At 37.9% G+C, this 26,912-nt stretch overlaps 1 long non-coding RNA gene across 5 annotated transcripts; it reads left to right on the top strand.

The window, feature by feature from the left end:
- Positions 1 to 200: 200 nt before the first annotated feature.
- Positions 201 to 26,648, top strand: LOC111752782 (uncharacterized). 5 transcript variants are annotated; one of them, XR_002787692.2, is made up of 6 exons: positions 201 to 495; positions 630 to 794; positions 10,658 to 10,734; positions 13,203 to 13,343; positions 24,569 to 24,707; positions 25,290 to 26,648. It is a non-coding gene; the product is annotated as an uncharacterized LOC111752782 (long non-coding RNA). The 5 variants fall into 5 exon arrangements; XR_010319767.1 differs by lacking the exon at positions 24,569 to 24,707 and adding an exon at positions 24,275 to 24,490 and having other exon boundaries at positions 203 to 495; XR_010319766.1 differs by lacking the exon at positions 25,290 to 26,648 and having other exon boundaries at positions 208 to 495; positions 24,569 to 25,283.
- Positions 26,649 to 26,912: the final 264 nt, after the last annotated feature.

Below are 26,912 nucleotides of genomic sequence, written 5' to 3'. Positions count from 1 at the left end.
GGATTATTTTTTAATATGTGCCAGACATTCCACTGATTTTCATCCTGGCTGGGTTGTGGCTCTTTCTCTGTCTGTGAGGCTGGGGTGTTCCCTGTTTTAAAGCTGGAGTTGTCGCAGCCTGGGCGTTTTCTGTTTCGGCTTATGGCTTCTTTTTTTTTTTTTTTTTTTCTCTCTTTTCCTGAATGAGTGTCCTTTGTGTAACCCCAGTAATTCAGAAATCCTGCAGTCATAGGGACTGCCCTGTCATGTGACTTAGGTACTAGGTGCTGGCTGCTATTGGTCAGCAGCTAATTGGCGGGTCCCTATAAGAGGTCCAGGGCCAGGCGTCTGGCCACTCTCCTGCCTGGGCTGCTTGCTCAATGGGGGAGGGGGGCGTCCAGTGTTTGAGCCACATGTGATAGATGACCAAGTGACCTCTTCCTTGGAGTCCACACACCAGTGGAAGACACACAAACTGGTTGTGGCCGACTTGATCAAATGCTGGCATCTGAACTGGTAACTGTCACTTTAATATAGCTTAATGATTAAACTAAGAAAAATGCAGCTGTAAATCTATGCCAGGAACTTGTGTGGACTTACTCCCTGTCTCCCCCCCCCCCGCCCCCTTGTTCTTACTCGTTTTGTCACAGGAATGAAATGCAGATAACTCTTTATAAAACTTGTAGGAAAAGCGGCTCATGTGATGTGGAACAAAGACATTTTATAATCAGATTTATCAAGCTGCGAAGTGGGAGTTTTAGCGAACGGAAGCAGCAGCATTCTGTCACCAGGAAATACTGCTTTATCCAGAATTGGTAAGTGAAAAATGGCATTGCTCCCTAATAGATATCATATGGTGTGTGGGGGAATTGTAAAATTGTTCACAGACCTCTAACAACTGTGCTGAACCAGAGAACACATAGAGTCAGGAATTCTAAAAAAGAGCTGCCCAAGAATATAGTATAAAGGCTGAGAATGAGGCCAGGTAATTAACAAAAACGAGCTACGTGTCACTCATTTAGCTGAGCATATGTAATGCATTTAGTTTTTTTTTTTTTCCTTTTCCTTCCTTTTTAGTGGGGGGAAGCATACCATCAAAATAAGTCGTTTGGTAGTTGTGGCTTTAACTTTCCATGGATATAGATTTCCATTTAGTCTGTAATAGCATGTATGGTGTTTGAAGGGCTGCTTTCAATGCCTGTCTCCTTGCTTTCCTTTCCTTCTACCCAAGGGTGTCAAGCATTCAGTTAGAATGTTAACAGAATGAAAGTTCGAGTAATGCATTGGAAACATTTTCTACTGGTTGGGAATAGATTTTTCTTTTTTACATTTGTGCCATGAATTCTAGGATTGTTCTATTTGATTACATTAGTACAGCAAATGGGTGGTTATTCTTGTATGGTCCATTACATTTTGAGAGATCATGCTTAGCAGTTTTTATCGTGTGTGTGTGTGTGTGTGTGTGTGTGTGTCTGCCTGTCTGTCTCTGAAACCTTAAATTAAGTTTCCTAATTTCAAATCTGAGCTGCCCCTATGTTTAAGGTTTCCAGAAAAATACAATAAAGCTTTGAATGCCTGTGTTACATACAATGGGTTCTTGTTCACAAATTGTAAAGAAAGACAGTTTTATGTTAGGAGTGAATGTCACATTTCTTGATCTGGTTTCTTAAGAATGATTGTGTCAAAAAGGTTAAATCAAATAAGAAAATAAAATTAGAATGGTGGGGGGTGGTTGCGTGATTTTACCAGTTTCTTATTGGTTAATAGAAGCAATCACGTGATGTCTACTTATAGAATCAGATGGAAAAATATTTTTGTTCTTTAACTGCTAGCAATTATGTAGGTAATTTTGGTGCTCTCCATTTATAAATGTGAAAATACACAACTCAAACTGTTACTGACAGTTGTAAGTTTTGGCTTATATAGGATATACTTTTATGTATTTCTTCCTAAATATCTTAAACCAAACTGAAAGTTGAATCTGCATTTCTGACTTTTGGTTCCCATTCTGTTACTTTTGAAATCTTAAAAGGAAAAAATGTAATGAAACAGGATAGCAATGCTGCAGTTTCTCTTTGTTGGCAGTGAAGTGGAATGAAGGTAGAGGGGGAGGGAGATGAGTCTAGTGGGATATATAATTGGTCTTTTTTTTTTTTCTCTTATATACTTTGAGCACTTTTAAGGTCATTTTTCTCAGACTAATAACTTTCAAGACTTCGGTATAAGTATTTATTTTTAAATAAATAAATAAAAAGACAAGGTAAGCCTGACTGTTAAGAGCAAGTCTTGCAATAAACCAGGAAACTAGGTGATCCAACCTTGTGAATATTACAATTTATTTGACTTAATTAAGGTGTGGCCGAGGATGTGGAAAAACACTACTTATTCCCCTGATGCACGTGAATTTATAGGTTTTAGAGTCTTAAAGATAGAAAAATGGTGACAAAGTATTAAGAGGTAATTTATATCAGATTGCTTATTGTGTTCAGAGAGTTAAAATTATTTTCAGCTCTGTATTTCATCTAAGTACTTGGGTAAAACGTGATGATTTAATAATCTGGCTAAACACTGTCATGTTTAAAGGGAAAAGGAAAAAATGTTAAAAACCTCTATATAAATTTTACTTTCTACTCATCATTTAGAAGCCATTCTTTTGAATGTGTGATATAAGCAGGTTGAAATATTAAATGCTAGAAATTATAACCCAGAAGATCCCTTTAGGTCATCATATTTTCAATTCTATTTGCCATTCACTGTTGTCAGTTTGTTAATTTTAAAAGTGTCTTTAAGATGCCCTGAATTTTTCCCTGGAGTCTTTGAGAGTAGTATTAGCATTTTTGTATCCTCTGTTAAGAAAAAAAAAAAAAATTTTTTTTTCCACGTTAAGAAGTACTAACAGTGTGCATGTGTGTTTGTGGGTATGCAAAGCTGCAGACTGAAGGAAATCTCCTTTATCTGCCTTGTTTGCCAAGTGACCTCAAAATAATTTTCTCAAATGGCATTTGATATTCGCATATTTAGAAATATGAACACGTTCCCTTTGGATTTATTTCTTGAATTTTTGGTATGATATACAGTTTTCCCCAACTGACTGTTTTTTTCCTTGAGGAATGTATGTGTGTATATATATATATATATGTGTGCGTGTATATATGTATATATACACATACATATGTATATATAATACTTGATTTGAAGGGAAGCTTTAGTCACTAGTGAAACAAGTGGCTATTTGTTAGAACCCAGATAAGCCACCCAGTGTTGTTCCTATGACAACTGAGTAGCTGGGTGTTGAAATGTAGCTTTAAGTTCTCAGTTTAGAAATGTCATTCAGACCTCCCACTACAGTCTCATTGAGTAGGAGGATAATGAGAAGGGGAAAAAGCATAAAGCAACGTAAGCATCTCCATTTGTTTCATGTCTTCCTGACTTGTTTTTGTGTACAGGATTGCCCTGGGAGTGGTAGACATAGGTCTTGAACAAAACAATACCTCACTATAAAATAGTAAATGTAAAGGGGTCAGAAAAGATGGGGGAGATAAGTAACAACATATGGGGTAATAAAGAGGCAGGAGAAGTCTGCTTCCATGGGTTTTTGTAGATCCTTTTGCCAGGGCTGACCATCAGTGAGAACATCTTGAACCAGTTATTGTATAGCTCTTCAAGAGCTGCAAATATTTCCTTAAAATGCAGTGTGGGGAAAATTCCTTTGGTAGCAGAATGGTTTACCACTTTTACGTAACATTTATCCATCTCCCCGAGGCTGACTACATGGAATACTGTGTTCTTTTAAGGTACATGTTTTTAAATCAACTGTCATTTAATAGCTTTTGTCTGTTTTCTATGGAAAAGACAAGGCCGTGCTATTAAAATGGTGATACAACTTAAGTATTTTACCCTATGTTCGAAAAACAACTTAAAAAAAAAAACCCTTAAAGGTTGTTCAAGACCTAATGCTTATGGAAATGAATCAGTTGATTCAGAATGCTATAAAAACAAAACAGTTGCCATCGGATTGACTCTGACTCATGGCAACCTCATGTATGTCAGAGTAGAACTGTGCTCCATAGGGTTTCCAATGGCTGATTTTTCAGAAGTAGATTGCTGGGCCTTTCTTTTGAGGTACCTTTGGGTGGACTCAGACTTCCTTCCAACCTTTTGATTAGCAACTGAGAGTGTTTTGACCATTTATTTGTTCATTACTACCCCCAGAAATTAGAAAGGAAGAGTTCAATGGGTTTGTCCCTTTCTTAATATAGGTCTGCCATCTCTTCTGAAATCCAAAAAGCTCTGAAAATTAAAAGATTTTAATATAAGTAATGTGGTAGCAAATCTTGACCTGAACTGATGTGGTTATTTATACTCTTTATTTATCGAACTTATTATGGATATTTGTATATTTTACTCAGGGATTTGAACTGGTTCTGCCCAGATCGGTCATGGCCAAGGAAGCAGCACAGGAACAGATCCGAATTTTTGAAGTTACAGTTTACTGGACAGATAGCCAGAACGGGAAAAATTACAGGTCTAGGCTCTGCTAGAGACGTAATCTCCCTCTTAAAGAACAAGGGCAGCTTATTCGTTGCATACCAACCAAATCTCTTGCCCTCAGATTTTCAGCACAGGAGAAAGCAGCGCTGTCCCACTCAAAGATGGTGGTGCCCTGCTCAAAGATGGCAGCACTCTGCTCAAATATGGCAGCTGACCGTACCACATTGAATGTGTGTCTCTCTCCTACAATCCTGCCAATAATCCAGGCTCATGTATCAGGCTCCTGAAAGGGCTCTTTATACCTCTTCGGAGTCTCCCGTTCCAGGGCTTCAAGCCACAATTTGCCAAATCTGCCAAATTGTGAAACTTCTGGTCTGTTCCTATTTTACTTCGTTGGCCATGACTGAACTGGTTCAAACCAGTTTGAAGCCCTGGTTTTACTTCTACTTAGAAATTTTAATGTGTTTGATCATAGAATGCTGCCTCAGACCTCCTGGGGTTTTATATATATGTAGAATAATAACCCTATTTCTTTTATAAAATAATAATATTCAATCTTAGTGTCAGATGAGGGTTTGTAGACCTCTAATTGCTGCCGTATATTGAGATCATATTGTGTGCCAGGCACTATTCTAAATGAATCACTAGCATCTAAAACAGTGCCTGGCATGTTGCTGTAAAAAAAAAAAATTAGCATAGCAAGCTTACAAAAATACCTTGCCCGGGGATGGCACGGCTGGCAAACAAACAGAAGGTACATGTTATTTGCTTAAAAATACAGTAATCCTCACAAAAACTGCCTGTGGCCAATATGATTGTTATCCCCAACGTACATGGGAAACTGATGCACAGAGAGGTGAAGCAGCTTGCCTAAAGTGAGACAGTTAGGAAGTAGTGGAGCCAAGATTTGAAAGTGGTTTAGCTGCAGTCTGGTCTTATTTAATGAGCCTGCTTCAGTTTTTTTTCAGGTATGAGAGAGGACTGAAGATGTGGCACTGAATCTCTTGACTGAGGCAGAGGGACGTTTCAGTTTGTTTTATTCCTAATCACCCTGTGCCTGGTGCCATCACAGCTAATGGTCATTACCAGGGCCCTACTGGGAAAGGGTTTTAATAGTTTCTCCTGGGTGGAAGTGTGAGAGTTCCAGGGATCTGAGAGGCTCTTAATCGCTTCCCAACATGATCTCTATCATGGAGATGACTTCTTTATTTTGAGAGTTAGACGAGTAAAATAACTCTTTTCTTAGCCACAAAGAAATTAACTTGAATAGTGAAAAATGCCTTTTTGTAGACATTTTCTGAATCCTTTACATGGCAGGAGGTTTGGGCTCTGATGAGGGAGGGCATGGGTCATCTCGAAGGGGAGCCACACTGGGACAAAGCAAGGCCTGTGGGGGGAACTGTAGGTTTATGGCACTCTTTGAATCCTTAAAAGGATACTTCTAGCAGTACTTGTCAAAAATATAGATAAATATTAGTATATAAGATACCTCTGCAACCCTTATATATTTCTAGGGATAAGAAAATTCATCCCAAGCTGGTGGCAGCTTGCCCACTCTATACCTCAAATTCCCTATCCTTCTTACCTGTATTATTTTTCTTCTTGGTACTTATCTCTGTCTGATACGTTTTACTTATTTGTTTCGTCTTTTAGTCACACACTAGCAGTAATGTTATCTTTGAACAGATTTAAAGGTTCTACATTTATGCCTCGTTAATGTCATCTTCAAACTCATTCCCATCTGTCAATCTCAGACTGCTATAAATAATTTTTTTGCCTATTAGATTTTCCTTTTTTTTTTTTTTTTAATTTTTATTAAGCTTCAAGTGAACATTTACCATTCCAATCAGTCTGTCACATATAGGTTTACATACATCTTACTCCCTTCTCCCACTTGCTCTCCCCCTGTTGAGTCAGCCCTTTCAGTCTCTCGTTTTGTGCCATTTTTGCCATCTTCCCTCTCTCTCTATCTTCCCATCCCCCCTCCAGTCAAGAGTTGCCAACACACTCTCCCATGTCCACCTGATTTAATTAGCTCACTCTTCATCAGCATCTCTCTCCCCCCCACTGACCAGTCCTTTTCATGCCTGATGATTTGTCTTCGGGGATGGTTCCTGTCCTGTGCCATCAGAAGTTCTGGGGAGCATTGTCTCTGGGATTCCTCTCGTCGCAATCATACCATTAGGTATGGTCTTTTAATGAGAATTTGAGGTCTGTATCCCATTGGTCTCCTGCTCCCTCAGGAGTTGTCTGTTGTGCTCCCTGACAGGGCAGACATTGATTGTGGCCGGGCACCAACTAGTTCTTCTGGTCTCAGGATGATGTAGGTCTCTGGTTCATGTGGCCCTTTCTGTCTCTTGGGTTCTTAGTTGTCGTGTGACCTTGGTGTTCTTCCTTTGCCTTTGCTCCAGGTGGGTTGAGACCAATTGATGTATCTTAGATGGCCGCTTGTTGGCATTTAGGACCCCAGGCGCCACAATTCAAAGTGGGATGCAGAGTGTTTTCATAATAGAATTATTTTGCCCATTGACTTAGAAGTCCCCTCAAACCAAGTTCCCCAGACCCCAGCCCCTGCTCTGCTGACCTTTGAAGCTTTCATTTTATCCCGGAAACCTCTTTGCTTTTAATCCAGTCCAATTAGGCTGACCTTCCTTGTATTGAGTGTTGTCTTTCCCTTCACCCAAAGCAGTTAGATTTTCCTTGTTATTAGTAATCATTTTTATATCAACATCCACGAGAATTTCTTTTTGTAAACAGACTTCTAGATTTGTGATCAGAATTTGGAGAACTGATATCTTCATTCAGAAGGGGAAACAACCAGATTTTAATATAATCATTGAGTTTTTTTTTTAAATCATGATTCTGAATTACTAAGAAGAACATGCAAAGTAAAATACTTTTACATTTTGTGAACTACCCTCAGTTTAGGTAAGGATCTGTAGATAACATTTATTCCAGCTAAAACATTATCTTAAATCTACCCACTTGCTACCCTTTCCCCTTTAAAAAAATAAGAAAATCAATGTAAAATACTTGTTCTGCATATTATACTGAAGAAAGTAAGTGATTTTATCTTGGATATTTCCTGCCTCAAGTTCTTGAATTCTCAATTTTAACCTATTGTCTTTCAATCCTGTATTTATTCTGGTTTATACATTCTGAAGTATTTAGGATAATCTAAAACTTAAAACTAAAAAATTCATATCGATTATTCATTGTAAACAATGTGGCTGTATAAATACATCATTCATCTTTGTATTAATTCTTAAAGGAACAGATTAGATGCACATAAAAGTTGAATTTAGTATGCTTTTGTACATCAGTATAACAGTAGACATTTTTTCTTAGCCATATTTAATAGATTTTAGTTGCTTTCTTTTAAATGGCTAATTTATTGAACAACTTTAAGAAAAAGAAGTGTAGCTATTTACTTAAAGGTATAAAATGGAATAATTATGAAAATCAAGCTAAAGTTTTACGTTAAATGTTAACCCTTTCTGGCTCAGAAGAGTTTAATTTCCTTGAAGCACCTGTTCTACTGAAAGCCTGTTGTGGTGGTGTTATTGGAAGAAGGCTTAGTTCTCCTGCCTTTCCTAAAAGGAGATGGATAAAAGATTTTTTAAATGAAAATTCATAGATTTTCTCAATTAGGGTTTATGTGATACATATAAAATGAGATGAGTTCTTAAAAATGGGACAAACTGAATGAATTTATACAGAGCCTGCAAGATTCGCAGGTAGCTTTTTCCTGATTATCTGAAAAAATCTCCTCCATACCTCCAGATGTTTCCCAGTGAGCATCAAGTAAGTGGCAGTGGTCACACCACCTCAAGAAGGTGCCTATTTATAACATCCACTGAAATGTTTACTCTCTGAGAGGCACACACAGGCTTTGGAAACAAGTAGAGTTGTGCTGTCAACTCCATTTTGCACCTTACTAGCTGAGAAAGCTACTCCATTTGTTTCCGTAAGCCTTGGAGAGTAGAGTGTCAGTATTAGCTCATACGGTTGTGGCATGAAATGAGATAACACGTGTAAAGCACGTGGCGTGGTACCCAGATACAATGGTGCTTAATACAACTTTAGTTTTCTTCCCCAATTCTTTCAGGGACAAATTTAGTCAGTTTAGTCCCAAAGTCTGTAGATCCATGCTGAGTTACATGACTTTTTTTTTCCACATCAGATGAAGCAAATTGATGATGATGATGCTGACTGCCGTTTATTGGATACTTACTATGTTCTAGGAGCCCTGGTGGTGCAGTGGTTAAAGCAGTATGAACCCGCCAGTCGCTTTGTGGGAGAAAGATGTGGCAGTCTGCTTCCATAAAGATTTACAGCCTTGGAAAGCCTATGGGGCAGTTCTGCTGTGCCCTATAGGGTCACTATGAGTCAGAATCAACTTGATGGCAGTGGATGGGGTGGGTACCATGTTCTAACCAGGTGCATTGACCCATTTAATCCTCATGACAACCCACTGGTACAGTTATTGTGCCCATTTTATAGATGAGGAAACTGAGGCACACAGAGGTTAAAGGAACATTCTTAGGGTCACTCAGCTGATCAGTTATGGTGCCAAAATCCAAATCCAGATAGACTGTTGCCAGTGCAGATGGCAAGTACTTAGGGCAGAAAAGCAGAATAAAATTTGACTGAACCTGAAAGTCTCAGAAATGGTTTTCTATAAAGTGTCACATCTTCCAGGCCTGGACCTCTCAATATTGAAATACATAGTTGACTTTTCTGCTTCTTATTTCACAAATCATTGGGAGCAGTTTTAGTCATCTGTGTTTTATGAGTTTTAATGAGCCCACTGAAGTATAGGAGGGGAATTCCTTGTTTTCAGTTAATCTCATGCACTAACAAATTTACTCATGCAACTTCCCCTATTTTTTTCTCTAATGTTTTCACTTGAAAGTGGGGGTAGAAGGGAGAAGTATGTGAGCGTTTGAGCCCTAGGGATGTACTTTCATTAACCCTTCTGGAGATTCTTTCTTCTATTTGGTATAGAATTAATCCATAGAAAATTAAAATGAATAAGAATCTATGTTCACTAATATTGTTCTCCTTTATCTCCATCTAGTCTGGGTGCTATCTAGTGGGACAAAACCTCTAAACAAAGAATTACAAGAAGCCGTCTGTATGCATAAAACATTATGTTTGGGCGAAGAGTTAATTTTCAGAATATGGGAAAGGGTTTTCATATTTAAAGTTTCCTTTTTCAAATGTAGATTGAGAATTTGACTTAGAGGGTAAGGGCAGGCTGCCTGCCTGAGGGTTCAGAGTGCCAGGAAATTAGGAAAAAAAATCCTCTGGCCTTAGATCAAGCCTACCATTAGGAAGATAAACTAATTATGTCTACCTTCCTTCTTTTATTTCATCATTCATTCATTTATTCATGTTCTCATTTAACACCTGTAGGACAAATGAAAAAAAAGGACAGGGGTGAGAGTCCTTTAGGGGACTAACTAATTCTTAATTCCTTTCACCTCAGGCAATGACTAAATCTTTTATTTGATCTTTCGCCATTTTCGAGACAAAGAACATTCAGACTGATACTCATAAAAAGTCTTTAAGCATCTTCCTTTGGCAGCCATGCCTCCTCTTTAAGGTGTGTGGGAGACAAGGCTTGTGAGGGGAAAACAATGTAGAAAAATTGTTTGTTTTTTTTTTTTTTTAATTTTTTCTTTAAATGGCGGCAGAGGAAGGGATCATAGTAGGGAATGGGTAATTAAATATGGTCTACACTTCTTTGAGCTTTCAACTCATTTGCTCATTTAAAGAAAAATTCAGAGAACATTCAAGACTACTAGAAGAATGTCTTGCAAAATAATTTTTAAATAGAACTTAAACCAATTTAAAGGTTAGAAATCTTACTCTGCCCTCAAGCAAATTTGTTATGAGTTTTTAAAAATATTTCTAAATAAATATGTGAAAAATGAGAACTACCCTTTTTTTCTTGGTGGTGGTGGGGGAAATCAGAGGATAGGAGGGAGCGTTTATACAATTACTGTTTTTAAAAAGTGTTATTTGTCACCATGCTGGAGTTATGAATACTCTTCCTTAAAACAGCCAGAGTCCTTATCTTTACTTGTGATTTGTCATTCCCCATAGTTTCTGAAAAACACATAACTAACCCTTCAAGTTCTTTTCAATGGTACAAACTGCGTCTGTGTGTTTCCTGATACAGGTTTGACCACAGCAGCAAAAGCAATGAAAATGTTTTATGGTTTTCAGCATGAAATATGAAGTCTACATTAATAGTAGGTATGTTAATGGGCAATGGATCGAAATGTTAATCTAGATTCAAAAATAAAAAATAAACAAACAAAAAGCACACTTCACCAGAATGGCTTATTATCTCAGGGCTCTTGTCTCAGAGAGAGAGAGAATCAAATAAGGATAGTCAGGGCCAAGTTTAGGTTGGTGAAGACAGTGAATTTCAACCTTTCTCCCTGTCTTATTTGACACCCATGCTCTAAAAGACCCTCCCTTATCTTCTACCCAGGGAAACTGTTCTTTCTCCTGCACCCCTGCCCAATTTGTCTTAATACTGGGGAAATGATTACTTTTCTACAACTTTGTCCACCTGGCCCTTGAAGCATGGGGTGTTTGGGCAAGGTGTTAACAGAAGTTGTCTTGGGTGCCAACTAGACTTCATAAGCTTGAAGCAGAGACATTGAAAATATTTCATGTGAAAAGTATTCATTTTACAAAAATTTATTGCACATACACTATAAAGCAGGTAACATTCTAGGTCTGGGAAAACGGCAGTGAACAAAGTCCCAGCTATTCAGAGAGTGCAGGTGATTTCTGTATGGATCCTTGAGAGTTGAGCCCATGATGCCTCATAACTGGACTGTATACAAGTTGGATATAAATGTCTTTGGGTAAGATACTACTTTTGTAATTTAAATTAGTGTGATATGACAGATAAAGTATAGGCAGTCCCTGGGTTACAAAAATCTAACTTACGTATAACCCATAGTTATCAACCAACCCCCATAAAGCTTATTATGTTAAAAATTTGAGGTACATGCAATGGTTCGTAATAACAAATGGGCGCTACTTTGCGATAGGCATCAAAACATTATTACTGTATTATTATGTTAAAGATGTTTTAGTGTATCTGGAAGTGTTTAATTTTTTATTCGTAGAAAGGTATACTATATGCTAAGACAAACATTTGACTGATGTTGGGAACTGTACCAAACTGTTTTGACTTACGTACAAATTGGACTTAAAGACAGACTTAGGAAACGAACTTGTTTGTAATCCGGGGACTGCCCGTAGAGCTATTTGAAATACAAATGCAGCTAAGGAGCCAAAAGTGTATAATTCTTCCTGTCATTTCTATTCATCAGGTAGGTTTGGGACCCCGAGTATCTAGCAGTGGGATGTTTCGATTCAATTTATTAAATTTTCCAAATTTCATCTTCCATGGTGTATGTCTTTCCTGATTTGGCAGCTGGCAATAATAATTGAAAAACAAGACAGTTCAGAATTTTAAACTATGTGGTTTTTAAGTAATTTGATGTTAAAAATGTCTTTGTTTCTGTAGTCCTGAGTTTTGTGTTCACTCAATTGAGAAATTCCCTCATATAATTATATGTGAAAATTTACTGCTTGATACAAGTTGGAAAGATGTGTTATATAGTACTTGTTTTACAATTGGAGGCAGATAGGGAGCATGGAGAAAAAAAATTGGTTAAACAGTCGGCAGGGCTTCAAATCGGAGTTCTAGTTTCTGCATTTCTAAGAAGTTATACATAAGAATCACATGGGGATCTTGTTAAAATTTAGGTTCTGATTCAGTATAACTGGGGTAGAAATGCAAATTCTCAACAAGGATTCAAAACAGAATGAACTGGTTCAAAGCCCTGCCAACTGGGGAGGGTGGGCTAATATGTACTTTTTCTCCTTTAAATTTTTGCTAAAAACTTCTTTGAAATTTCTTAAAGGTAGGGTTATTATAAATGGATTACAGCTCCTTGTCATTCTCTTATTATCGTAATCTGATAGTAAAACTCCTACCCAAGTGTGGCTATTTGATGTTTTTTGTGTAAAGTCCATGCAATTTCTGTCATCTGGGAGTTTACACGTTAAGAAGCATGACGTCCTGAAAGCAGACATAGCATGTGCGTGCACATCATTCTGTTGACACTGGGCCACACAGCCAGGCCTGGCGACATACAGGGCTTAAAGCAAAGGAGCTTTATTGCTGTTTGCAAATTATTGCCCAGATTTATCTTACTCCACACCACCTGAGATGTTAATTTTTGTTACCTTGCCTGACATTCTTCATTTGGGTTAACAGAGATTTTTTTTTGACGGGGGCTACCTGCAGGAAAGGGGTATCGGTTTTGTTCTTTTTTTTTACCTGCAGGAAGGGGGTATCGGTTTTGTTCTTTGTAGTTTAGGTCAACTGAACCTGAATTCCTCACTGCCTCTGACTAAAAAACCCACTGGAGGGACCTAAGTCTTATGTGTGGGGAGCAGAAATTAGTAATTTAGGAACATAGAGTGTTTTGTGGAGTAGGGCCTAGTTTGTTCCTTTCCATCCTCCCTGAAGGTAGGAGCTCTGCACTGAGAGGAGGGAGAGGTGAGCACATCATGAGAAAACTGACCCCCTTGGGTGAGTGGCATGGGGAGCTGAGAGATAAAGATGTAGAAATGGATAAGGGAGGATGGAGGGAACCTCAGCGTAGCTGGCAAATCTCTAATCCTAACTCCAGGCATCCTTGGGCCTCTGCCTCACTTCTTCCTGGTATCCTGGACATGATATCTGTTCCTGCTCATCTCTAGTGAGACAAGGGACATGCTCCTGATAGACTGAGAGTCCCTTTGCTGAGGAGTCGACAGCAAGAGGAATTCAGGTATGGGCGTTCAATCCACCATCTTCCCAAAATCCTTCATATAAATCTCTCTACTGAATCTACTTTCTAGGTATAATATAAAGAGCTAGATATATAAAGAGCTAGACATAGATATTCCTTTTCTACAAACTTTCTGACTTTTTTGCTTTGAGGGAAGCACATGGAATGTCCATGTAGCAGTGTCCTCTATTTGGTCCTTCCGCTAAGGCCAGTCACCTCTGATGGGCTCTCAGGGCTTAAGCTGGTTTGCCCCGTGCACCTTGGGATTTCCCCCTTTTCTTTCCCCATGTAAATAGACAATTTGCAGTCTGTGTTCTTAGACCTTGATATTGCTGCCTTTGACTGGAGTCTATTCTGGAACAACTGTGTGGTGGCTGGGCACTGCAAAATGAGTCAGTTCCTGCAGTTCGGTTACAAGTTCTCAAAAAGTATTTCAGAATGTGGATGTGGTCAGCAGAGTCATTTTCCAGGCATCTAAAAGGAAACCCACATCAACTGTAACAATTGAGCTGTGAACTGATGGCCATGCACAGAAGAACCAGGCCTGCTTTTCCTCAAAGGAAAGCCTGTAGCTGCCCTCAAATCTAGCCTACTCTGCATCTTAAAGGAGGATTCATCTTTATACTTGAAATCACATTTTATTTTTCTGTTACTTTTTGCACAAACAATGCTATAGATGTTTTGGTCTTCATTGCTTCTTGAATGAAGGTAGACATTTGATATAAAAAAAAATTGTAAAATGGAATCTATAGGATTAGAGTATGATTAGTACAGAGTGTGAAATGTGATAATTTAGCTGATTCACCAAAGAATGACTAAGATGATTTAGGTACCACTAGAGTACATGGGAATGTGATTATTTTGTTTACTAATTAAGTTCTGAACCTATGTAGCACTTTATAGTAACACTGATAAAAAATTAAATTCTTTTCAAGCTGTGGAAGAATTTCAAGTTTGGAATAACATTTAGAGAATATTTAGTTCATCGTTTTAAAAAATAATCATTGGGATTTTTTAAATCTTTTTGGGTACCCATGAATTATGTAAAATTTTGATTGTTCTTCATTATCAGCCTTGTTTATCACTCATTAAAACTGAAGGAGTTTTTAATAATAAAACAAAACTATAAAACAATGGGCAAATGATTTGAACAGACACTTCACCAAAGATATGTAAATGACAAACACGTGAAAAGATGCTCAACATCATTAGTCATTAGAAATATAAATTAAAACCACAGTGAGATACTGTTCCATACCTATTTGCATGGCTAAAATTAAAAAGGCCAACCATGCCACATGTTCGTTGTGATACGGAGAATCTAGAAATCTCATACATTTTGGTAGACAAGTAAAATGATAACTACTTTGGAAGATAGTTTGACAGTTCTTAAAATGTTAAACATATGCCTACCATTGATCCAGTCATACCATTCGTAGAGAAAAGAAAGCATATTTCCATACAAAGACTTGTGCATGCATGTTCATAGCAGTTTTATTAGTAATAAATAGCTAAAAACTGAAAGCAACCCTAGTGTCCGTCAACAGTTGAATGAATAAACAAATTGTAGTGTATCTATTCAATGGATAGGATACTACTCAATAATGAAAAGGAATGAAGTGTTCATACATTAAACAACATGGATGATCCTCACCCACGTTATGCTGAGTGAGGAAGCCAGACAAAAAAGAGTGCATACTGCATGGTTACATTTGTAGAAAATGCAAAGAAATCCATAATGACAAAGCAGATCAGTGGTTGCTTGCAGTATAGGGTGGGGGGGCGGGGAGTTGGCAAGAGGGAAGGATTACAAAAAGGCAGGAGGAAACTTTGGGAGTAGTGAATAATTTCACTATCTTGATTGTGGTGATGGTTTCATGGGTGTATACGTATGTCAAAACTTATCAAATTGTGCACTTTAATATGTGTAGTTTCTTGTATGTCATTTGTTTCTCAGTTTTAAAAAAAATCATTGTTGTAGTAGATGAAGGGTTTAAAAATGTCCTTATTTGGCAAAATAAAAAGCCAACATCCCTTGGGTGGAAATAATCTAATAGAGTTTTAATGGTTTGGGAAGAGAAATGTAACCTAGTGCCGTGAGAAAGCAAAGTTAAAATGTGAACATAATAAATGTGACATCTTTAGTTTCTACTGTTTAAAAGGCATTTAAACAAGTAGTTCAGGAAGTATCTTGCCCACCACTGTGGGGCCAGCTGAATCCCTGGTTTTAAGCATTTGCCCTAAATGCAAGTACTGTAGCACTCATTGTACAATAAGGATTAAAGCACATGAAGCTGAATTCAGATTGCAAAAACAACACATTTAAAATACCTACCTTCAGATTCTACTATTATTAGAGAAATATATCTCCTATATTTGTAAAGCACATTGAAATTATAAAGTACTTTTAGAAACCTGATGTGATCCTCTCAATAGTTTTAGTACAGTCAGTATTATTAGCCTCATTTCCTTGGGGAGCAAACTAAAACCCAGAGAAACAAAGCTACTTGCCTGGATTACAGAACCCCCATCTTCTTGGTTAGAGATCACCATTATTCCCACTACACCTTGCTGCTTCTTCACACTCACGTCATTGAGGCAGTGTGATCCCCTCTAACCCTCAGTTGCCCCATCTGTAAATGGGTAATAATAACACAGCCACCTGCTTAGCTATAGCTAGGCTGTTGTGTCAAAGGCTTATATGGAAAGAACTGTGGAAGCTGGACAGCATTGTGTACACAGTGGGTATTGGTATTTACTGGATTACTGATGGCACAGTACTGAGTAGGCGCCTTTGTAAAACCAACAGGGTAGCACAACAGCCTAATTTCATTAGTCCCACTTTGGCTTCCATTACGATTGGAAAGTTTCATGATAAATGAAATCTTGTACACTGGATTATTTAAAATTCTTCTTTAAAAGTTAGCAAACGACTAAGTTGAGTCCCAGCAGCTCCAACTGCTGGTGTCTTTTGAACGAGACAAAACAGAGCTAAAAGCAAGTTCCATTGGGGTTGACCTAGCCAAGAAGGTTGGCCCATGACTGGTTGGGGGCAGCTGCCTTTTGGAAAAATTCCTGACGGGCCTGTCACCACCCATGCTTTTCTCTGCCCAGCATATGTGATAAACTGCATAGGGCCCAGTTATAGCTCTCTAGTGTTCTCTAAGACGGCATTTCACAAAACACGTTCTCAGGAGACAGGAAAAAAGTTCTGTAGTCAAATAAGTTTAGGAAAAGCTGAGTTCAACAACATGAAATGGATTTCTTTCCTGTAGGACTTTTCAGAACTGTTTATATTGGTAGTGAAACTTCAGGAGGGGCATATAGTGCAGCTACAACATTTCTCAAATTGTTCAGTGCTCGAAGGAGTACACTTTGGGAAATGCTGTTTTATAACCTCTTATCTGAGGTATTGGTAAATTGACGATTTTCCTAAGAATTTTCTGTCTGCCCTGTCCCCACTGGCACATCTAAAACAGCAAATGTGACGTTTTCATTTCTTGAGAGTTCCAGTTTCTAAACTTCTTATTCTTGATTTAAAAAGTTGTCCACATTTATTTTAATCTTAGAAAATCAGGGGTTATAATAATAGGGGAGCACAAAAGATTGTAAGGTTTCTTTAAGAATGAAATTCAATCAAGGCAATCTATTTTTTGTTTTGTTTTGTCACCAGCTCCTCTAGATTCTTCCCTTGAGGTGTCTCCAGTTATTTCATCCCTAATGCTGTTTGTCCATTCAGTGCCCCGTCCTGGCCTCTATAGGAGTTTACCAAACAACACTCTCCTGTTGGCATATAGTTTGGTTTAGCTATTAGTGATCCCAGTAGTAGGATGATTTTGAACTTTTAGTGTGAAAAGAATTATATATTATGGACTTTTTTGTATGGTTTGTTCCCAGACTATAGAAACATCAATGATCAGGGTAGCACTTACAGGAGAGGTAATGTCAGAATGAATATTAATTGTAAGTAAGAAATTTGAATAGTTTGCGTGACATTCGTCACAAGCTGGGAATGGGGGTGGGGGTGGGCAAGAGAACAAACATGAGGTTAGCAGCAGTGAGTAAGGAAAGGGGATCAGGCGATTCTGGACTGAAGTGAATTGGGGTCATTCCTGGCTATTCGAATGTACATAGGATGTTTAGGCAGTCCAAGACCTGGATTCCCCAGGAAGGCTGTCTTCTCAATTAGTTTACTTTTCAGGCTCTGAGGTTTACTGTGCTTCCAGCGTTGCCAACTTAAATCTAGTATGTTCTTATGAGAAGGTGAGGCTTGCCCTTCATTTCTGAGCTCCTTAGACTCTGCCGTTTTCTCTAAACGAGAGGTTTTGCGCTTCCTTTTTTTATTGAAAATTGCTTCTACTGTACATTGCCATTCACACCTCCAGGGACCTCCCTCCCCCACACTTTCTCTTGTCCTCCCTGAGCCAGTCCTTTTGAGGTTATACTATCCTTTAGCGCCGAGTACCTCTCTTGAACTCTTTTCTGCAGTCACAGAAAGAGGAACCAGATTCCCCCTGTGTTACTTACCATCAATATAAACAGAAGTTTTGTTTCTGTTATTTCCCCTTTCAACCTAGTGATAAAAGTTTGCCACTGTTCTCCTCCCACCAACACCCGCAGGAAGAAAGGCTTCCTTTCTTCATCTCTTGACTTTACCCAGGCCTATGAATAAACTTCCTTTTCTCCAACTTCAGATGCTCACGTTTTGTAATATATTTTTTTAAACTTCTGAGAGTCATTCCTCCTGCGTCCTTCTCCTGACCTTCTAGTTTCCTGCATCTCGTAAAATTCCTCTTGTCCAGAGATAATAGTTGACACCTCAGTGTCATGGCTGAATATTGGGCTCCTTTTGCACCTCTTTGCTCCAACCCCCACCCCCCGCCCGAGCTGCATTGATAGACATCCCTCCTCCGTGCTCTCTGTCACTTGAAGTGGGCCTCTCTCTTCGTTATCCTTCTGCCTTTTTGCATTCCAGATTATGCTGTTGTGGCCCATCTCAAAAATCCAGCACTAATTGTAAGCTGAGAACTTGATCTTTTGATGTTTTCCTCTTATTTTAAATTCTGTTTTTGAATCTAACTTTTAATTAGTTTGCTAGTATTTTTTTAATATTTGCTGTAAAACCAAACCCATTGCCCTCGAGTCGATTCTGACTCATAGCGACCCTATAGAACAGAGTAGAACTACCCATAGGGTTTCCAAGGAGCGGCTGGTGGATTTGAACCACTGGCTTTTTGGTTTGCAGCCAAGCTCTTAACCACTGTGCTACCCAGAGTCCTATATTTGCTATACAGAACTTAAATTTCCTATGCAGAACTTAAATTTGCTATACAGGACTGCCCATTAAGCTGCCAGTACCCCTCTTTTGTGAGCACAGACACTGTCCAGCATCAACCAATAAGGAGAGAAGGCAGGAGAGAAAAATGCTCTCATCAAGACTTTGTATAGCCCTTGGCTTACACTGAGTTATTACCACCAAAAACACTTGGTTTTCTTAGGACCAAAGAACTAGTCACATGTCCACCACGTGGCAACCACTCTGAGAGCAAGTACTTGACTTGTAGGTTAGAACTTTATTCTACTGCCTTTCTTCTAGTCTCTAGAAATTTAAAAAATATCCCATCCTACTTTTTTCCTTCAGTTAACACATTTCAGAGCAGCCTATAATTTTCTTTAAAAATCTCAATTAAGGTTCCCATGTTCTCTTTGTTACGCAAGTAGAATACACGTTTTCACCCTGTTCTTCTTTGCTAAAAGTTGTATATGTGTTGTAGTGGTAGGTCATAACAGATAGTATCTGTAGGTATGAGGTATATACATTTAACTCTCCATCATTTTCAAATCATTTTTATTAGCCCCATCAAATCTTGTCATTTCATCTGTTAGCTATCTTCCCTTCTCTTCCTTTGTGATGTGATCCATTTACATAAACCACATAGATTTAAAATCCAATATACTACCGTATGTATGTATAATACCTCATAATTATAACGCCCAGTGTGGTTCAGCTTTAGTTTATAACTATCACAAATGAGAAACAGCAGCATATGGAGGTTCCCTTTGTTCTTTCTTCTGTCTCCCCCTCTCCTCCCCAAATTACCTGTTTAATCATACTGGTTTTTCACTTTACCAGGGTAGATCTTTTTTCCTTATGATATGAAATGGAGGAGGTTACGATAGCCTTCCTGAGCTCCAAGGACCTTTCTGTGCTAAAAGGTTATGACTGTATGTAAATGCTCACTCCAAGGCAATGCTTTCACTAGCCCGCACTTCTGGTAAGAGGAAAACACACTCCTTTACAAACAGCTTTATCCTCTAAGCACCCAAAAAATCTAACCAAAAGGTATCATCAATCTAAGATGGAAAGCAAGAAATGGCTAAAGGATAAAGAAATACAAGAGTTTTCCTGAAATGGAGACACTGTCCTCCCACTGTTTGTTTTCTGATGTGTCTTAGTATAGATAATAGGCACTTTAGTGTCTGTTCACTCAGGTTTATTTATTTGACAAACATTTATTAAAAGATTACTATGATCCAATATACTATGCTAGGACCTGTGAAATCTGAAAAGAATAGGACTCAATTCTTACCTTCAAAGAGCTTAACGTTCTCCTAGGAAAACAAGTTTATAAACAAATAACTGCATTGTTATGTGGCATGTGTTTCTGGTTGAAACCCGAACCAAGTGATCTGGAAGGCACCCTGAGTAGCATGCAGTTAATTTTCCAAAAAGATGCTGGGAAGGCCCCTTAGAAATTTAGGAGAGTCCTTTTGAATAGGGCCCAGCAGAGAGAAGAGGAGCTGGCAGGCAGTGCATAAAAGCCAAATATCTGTCCCTCCTTCAGTCCCTCTGAGCTGAGCAAAACTTGATGGGAAGAATCAAGGAAGACAAAACATGAAGAATTTCGTACCGTGAGAACAATTAGTGAGGAAAGGAGTTCTGTACAGTGAACGCAGAGACTTGGTGGAGATTTGATTATAAATGTAACCTGCAGTGTCATGCAGGTGGGCCTTTTTTAGAAAATGCCTTTTAGAAAGTTGCAGGAGTCTTAAGAAATGAGACTAAATTTAAAAAGACGCTAGTAACAGTATAGAATAGTGATAAGTTAATTATGACTGAATACAAATCTGAAACTCAAGAATTTTGGGGGGAGCTGATTGTTTTTTCTATAATTTATAGGTTCGGAAAACATTTACCTTATTTTGCCATTCTTAGTTTTTTTTAGCTTATCTTTCATGGCTTATAAATTATTTTACTTACTTTTGTAATGCAAGAATTCCTCAACATCATTGCATACGCTAGACGTTACATGGAGAGGGTGCCATAAGGATTTTTTTCAGAGAGGGGGAGAGGAACAGAAAGAAATGTATGCATATGGATTTAGTGTAGTTAATTTCTGGAACTTGTCCGTAAAAAGCCTGTACTTATGTTAAAGCTACCCTTTTTCTCTGACTGTTTTTAATGGCTGAAATTATTCATCAAATGATTGTTTAAATTTTTTTTGTTTTCATTGAGAAGAATTAAAGGCATTTGCCTAATTTCTAAATATTATTTCTAACAAACTAGTCTGAGTCTATCTTTATGGGGCTTGAGTGGTTTTGCCTTCAGAAGCTTGTTTTAGGATCTCCTGCCAACCTCTTCCCTTCCCAGGCCTGTTCAGACTAGAATTATCTGGCAGGGAACGTCTTTGAAAAAATGTCTTGAGCAGGAACGTCCTGGAAAATGTTCACCCCAATCCTCAAGTTGACTTGCAGAGCAATTTACTAAATAGAGAGATGTGAGAATCAAGTGACCATCAGCTGGTATAAATGTTTTTGGTCAATGTGGTCACAGGATCTCAGGTATGCCAGAGCTGGACTTGCCGCACCCACGTGCTTGGTGAGGGTGATACCCTGGCTTCTGTAACATAACACAAAAGGAATCCAAGTTCCCAAGACAGTACTTTAATTAGACACCTGTACTTAAAAGGTTGGTTTCTCCTCTGGCAAAGTTTCACCCCGTGGCACACTATATGTACATGCGTGCATTTCTTTCCTGTGCCATCAAGTTACAGTTAATTAAGCTTTTTGTTCTTAACCATGTGGGAGGCAGTTTTTGTTCACTTTTAAAGTTTGACTTTGTTAGAACTGGGTACTGTGTGTGTACTGTCAAACTGCACAAATATAAGTACTCCCGTTTAGTTATAGAAGGATACTGGCACATTCACTAAAATATGTGAAACGTCATGATTGGGGGTGGGAGGACATCTGGAACTAAACTTTGTGGAATAGAAAACTGTAGAAAATTATGGAACCAGAAAGGATTTGGAAGATATTTTATTCAAAAAGTATAGATTTTCTCACTTTTGAGTGAAAAAAAAAAATCATTTAGACAATGTTGACTTGCTAAAGTTAGTGTTCTGATAATGGTATCAAATTGTTCACCTCTATTTACTTCCATGTACAGTCCTTGAGGTCAGAATTTCTTTCCAAAAACCACAATTTCTAGAGTTAGAGATACATTTTTGGGAAAAAAAGAGTTGTTTTGGTAATGTCAAAGTAATCCTACTCCTCCTTTAGTTGCATGACCCATGAAGCAGCATTTCTTTCATTTTGAGTGAAACTTTGGTAACAGCGTCATTTCATATCTGTCATTGTGGCTTTAAATAATCAGTTCCTTTCTTCTGGGTTTATAGGTCACCTTTGTTCTAATTATGGAGTTTGAGCTGTTCAAATTCTAGGTTAACATTTCAAGAAATGTACTTCATCCCAGTTCCAAACAGGCTTTTTCAACAGCAGGTGGCAGGCTTAACTTTTAATCAGTCTTTTCTCTCCCTCTAAACACTGGGTTCTGGGTTAAACTCCTTTTGCCATTACACATATTTCACATGAATGGTCTTTAGCCAAAATGGATGGACTTTTTTGTTTGGTACTTTTTGTTTGTTTGTTTGTACTGTGAATAGGACTTGAGCAGCAAATACCTTAGTTATAGTTCTGTTGCCCACCCTTGGGACTTAGTTGTCTTCTTAATTGTTAGTTAATGGAAAAATGTAAGTTGACATTTTTGGCTTGACCCTTTTATATTTATAAACTTCAAAATGTATTATTAGTTAATATACTATGCTATTGCATATTCTATTCTTTATATATTCTGTTTTCAATGCTTTTAATAAACTTTAAACATTTATATTATTGGTTAGTAGTTGAAACTAATCTACAAACCAACCTTTAAGACATTTTTATTAACAGTTTTTCCTTGTATTACCTAGGTAAACTTAAAAGAAGGAAGAAAAACACTTTTAGAGATTTAAATTTAGGAAGTTTTGGAGGATAGATAGGGCAAGCTATCAGAATTAAAAAAAAATACTATTCTTCTAATCTAAATGTATATAAGAGTTAAAGAAAAATAATCCTTTGAATTTTGGTATTGAAACTGACCAAGCTAAACCTTGCCTCACTTAATTGTCAATCTTATTCATAAAAATAGATTCCTGAACATTTACTTTTAATGGCTTATGAAATATAAATCTGTGTGTTCTATAAATGCTTTATTATACATTGAGGTAAGATTCAGCCAAACTTACATAAACAGTCTTTTTTCTCATTTCAGTATGCATGCCCTGGCTTGTAGGCAATGCCAAAATATACTTCATAGATGGAGTTGGTTTTAATTTATTTGAAAGGAAAAGAAAAACAAGCAGTCAAAAGCAAAAACCTACTTCACCTTGTAAATTCCACCCGTATTCTTCTTCCAAGAGCTAACCACATTGGTGAAGCACTATTATTATAGCTTGGCAAGTGAGCTCCCTCTTGAAATTAAGCATCCATCATTAAATAATTAAATAATCCCTTGAATCTTTACATATTTAGAGCTTCCAGAAAGCTAGTCATCTTTTCTTACAGCTAACACATTGAAAAAAAAAAGCCACTCCTCTTGGTAAATATTTGCCTATTATTCTGTGGTCCAACCGAGTGTCCAGTATTAATCTAAAAGTTCTAAGAACAGCGTTTCTTCTAATTGATGGTAGCTTTTTTTTTTTTTTTCCTAAGTAATAGCCAAAGCATTTTAAATTCATAGGAAGGAAGGATTCTAAGACAGTACTTGGAGCAAGGTTGCATAGCCATTTACATTCTAGCATACTGTAAATCTAAAAGTCTGACAATAATAGGTGGTTGTCTTAGTCATCTAGTGCTGCTATGACACAAGTGGATGGCTTTAACAAAGAGAAATTTATTTCCTCACAGTCTAGTAGGCTAGAAGTCCGAATTCAGGGCGTCTGCTCCAGGGGAGCTTTCTCTCTCTCTGCTCTGGAGAAAGATCCTTGTCATCAATCTTCCCCCGGACTAGGAGCTTCTCTGTGCAGGAATCCCGGGTCCAAAGGATGTGTGCTCTGTTCCCGATGCTTCTTTCTTGGTGGTATGAGGTCCCCCATTTCTCTCTTTCATATCTCAAAAGGGATTGGCTTAAGACACTATCTAATCTTGTAGATCTCATCAATGTAACTGTTGCTAGTCCATCTCATCAATATCATAGTGATAGGATTTACAACACATGGGGAAATCACATTAGATGACAAAATGGTAGACAGTTGCTCAAGGCTGAGAATCAGGACCTAGCCAAGTTGACAAATTTTTGGGGGGGACACACTTCAATCCATGTCAGTGGTCATGTGCTAATAACAAGAACACTCCTTCTCCAAGACTTCAGACTCATTCTTGCTTTGGGCCTTTGTTCTGACTCTTGCCTCTCCCAGCAGTGCTCTTTCTCACTCCAGGTATTTATGTGATTCTTCTCCTCCTTCAGGAATCTGCTCAAATATTATGCCTTTAATGAGACTTTGCCTGACTTCTTTATTGAAAATAGCATTCCTCTTTGCTATTTCATTACTCTATGTATCTGTTGAGTTTCTTTTTTGTCTTTCTGTAACTTCACCTCTTTTTTTCTTTTGGAGTCCCTGGGTGGTGCAAATGGTTAACACTTTTGGCTGCTAACCAAAAGATGGAAGTTCAGGTGCACCCAGAGGCACCTTGGAAGAACGACCTGGTGATCTACTTCCAAAAAATCAGCCATTGAAAACCCTATGGAGCACAGTTCTACTCTGACACACACAGGTCGGAATTGACTCGGCAGCAACTGGTACAGATAACCCTCACCTTAATCTTAGACTGTAAGTTCCATGAGTGCAGGGACTTTGTTCATTGCTATATTCCTGGTGTCTATTTTTTTTTTTGTTTGTTTGTTTTAGAATAAAGAACAGTGTCAAGTATATAGAAGGCACCCATTAAGTATTTTTGGGGTGGATAACTGAACAAATGGATCAGTGGAGAGGATACCTATCCTGTAACTTTTGTATTATGGGTGGAAAGATTGCAACTGACCCACTGGTGAGCTGCTGCTTTAAATACTTAGTAGCACACGTCTTTTTACAGTTTTCTTTGATCTTTTAGACATTTGGTAGAAACAACTAGATCATCCTCAATTTCTAGCAGGAAACTGACTTTTTTTTTTAACTGCGATTTTATTCTAGAGACTTTTTACATATGTGCATCATTGCTAGATTACCCAAGTTAAACCTACACAAAGCAACACTATTAGGTCACAATAAAATGGTGAATTTTTGTTTGTTTTTTCTTTTTTTTTCCTTTTTACATTTTACTTCAAAAACGTACTAATAATCAGTTGTAGATTTTCTCACAAGGAATCATGCTTGTTCCAGAAGGGCAAAGGTTTTCATCTTTTTTGGTTACTGCTCAATCTCCAGCATCTGAGATAGTTATCTGGCACTGAATATCACTTAATCAATATTTGTTGAGGAAGTGGATACATCGACGAGTTTTTTAAAACTGTATGCATGGGATTATTATCAAACTATCAATTCGTGATTCAAAGAAAATATGCAATTAGAATCTCTTGAGACAGTTTCCACATTAGTTTCCTTAATGGACGTCTTCTCTTTTCCTCCACAGAACCCCTCTTCAGAAGGTTGTAGATCCGTCCATGTGCTGGAATGTGTAGTTGCCCCTCAATGGCTCAGTAGCTAGTGTAGATCCTGTCTTTTGTAATCAGCAGCTACATCTGGCTACTGGGTCTCTGATGGCATCTCCTAGCTTCTGTCACAGTGTCCTGAGCAAGGGTATTGGGCAGTCCTTAATAATGAAAACTTTGATTTACACACACGCACACACACAGAGTCAAGTTCTGGAATGGTAAGTCTTCCATTATTAGTTGGAGTTTGGGATTCATCAAGGTTTTATGGGTAATGAGGTATATTTGATTTCAGTACCACAGTGGGGAGGAATCTGGATATTTTATCTGTGGATAGTTTTTCCATTTTATCTCCCTTCCTCTGTGGAAGGTATCATTTGGTCAAAAAACCATTGTTATCCGTGTGTGTGTGTGTGTGTTTGTGTGTGTGTGTGTGTGTGTATACACATATGTGTATGTATGTATCTATATATGTATTTAGTCTTCATCTTTTGACATTTAGATGGCATTTTTCAAAATAACATGGTAATTAACAGCAACTTGATGGCATGATTGTTTAAAGAAATTTCACTTGTAATAGGTACATGCCAGCAACGCATTCTGACTTTTTGGTTTTCTCTTCTTTCTCTGGAAGACAAATACCAGAAATCTTGATTGCAGCAGGCAGTGGTACTAAAGGAATATGTGGGATGACTCTTGCAGACAGAACATCCAGGTCTGGGGCGTGAACCTGGCATACAATGTAGATTTCTGTGTTTGTTGGGCAACAGCTACATTGTCTGCTGGGTTTCAGGCTACCTGGAAACACATTCTTCATGGCCTTCTCATCAGTACCTCACTTACAGTGTTTCTGACTGTTTTCCAGGAGGCATACCCATCAGGACATATCATTAAACAGAGTGCAGAGAAATGGACCCCATAAAAACTGATCACTTTTAGCCAAGAATGGTTTCATTAGGATTTCACCCAAAGTATTCTAACACACCAGCCTAGTAAATGGAATGAACCAGAGACAAGTTGGAATTTTATCCTTCCTTCTTGCCAGCTACAATTCTCAAAGATTGACTACGTGCATGTTATTAATTACTATTTTGTTTATATACATAATTACTATCAAAAGGTGTAGCAGAATGGGCCTAATCATACTGCCTTGCTACCTCGCTTGTTCCTTCTCATTTTGGCTTCTCACACACCTGCAGGAACTTTTTAAAGTAGAAAATGAATGTAAGGAATTAAAAGGTAAATGTATACATGTGAATTGGAGCAATAAACTGTGTTTTTGTCAGAACATGCTGAATTCAATAAAAATAAAGCTCACTACTTGGAGCTTTTAAAATGTACTTTTTTTGTGTGTGAGTTTTTTGGTTTCTTGTCACCATCAGTTCCATCATCCACTCTGTATCTGACCCACTAGCCTTTGTACCTTGGGAAGAGACAGTCATTCTATTTGAGATGTTTCGAAGCCTGTGGAGAGTGGTAAAGGTCTCTAGGCAGCAAGGTTATGTTTAATAAATCATAATTATAAAGAGATGATTTTTCTTATCCCCATCTCCACTCCCATAATTCCCACGTTCTTTCAGTCTATTTGCCTAGTTATTAAAGGT

The sequence above is a fragment of the Loxodonta africana genome, chromosome X, assembly GCF_030014295.1.
Source record: "Loxodonta africana isolate mLoxAfr1 chromosome X, mLoxAfr1.hap2, whole genome shotgun sequence".
Taxonomy (NCBI): domain Eukaryota; kingdom Metazoa; phylum Chordata; class Mammalia; order Proboscidea; family Elephantidae; genus Loxodonta; species Loxodonta africana.
Note: the sequence above shows the minus strand (reverse complement) of the source record. Positions and strands in the feature narration are given on the sequence as shown.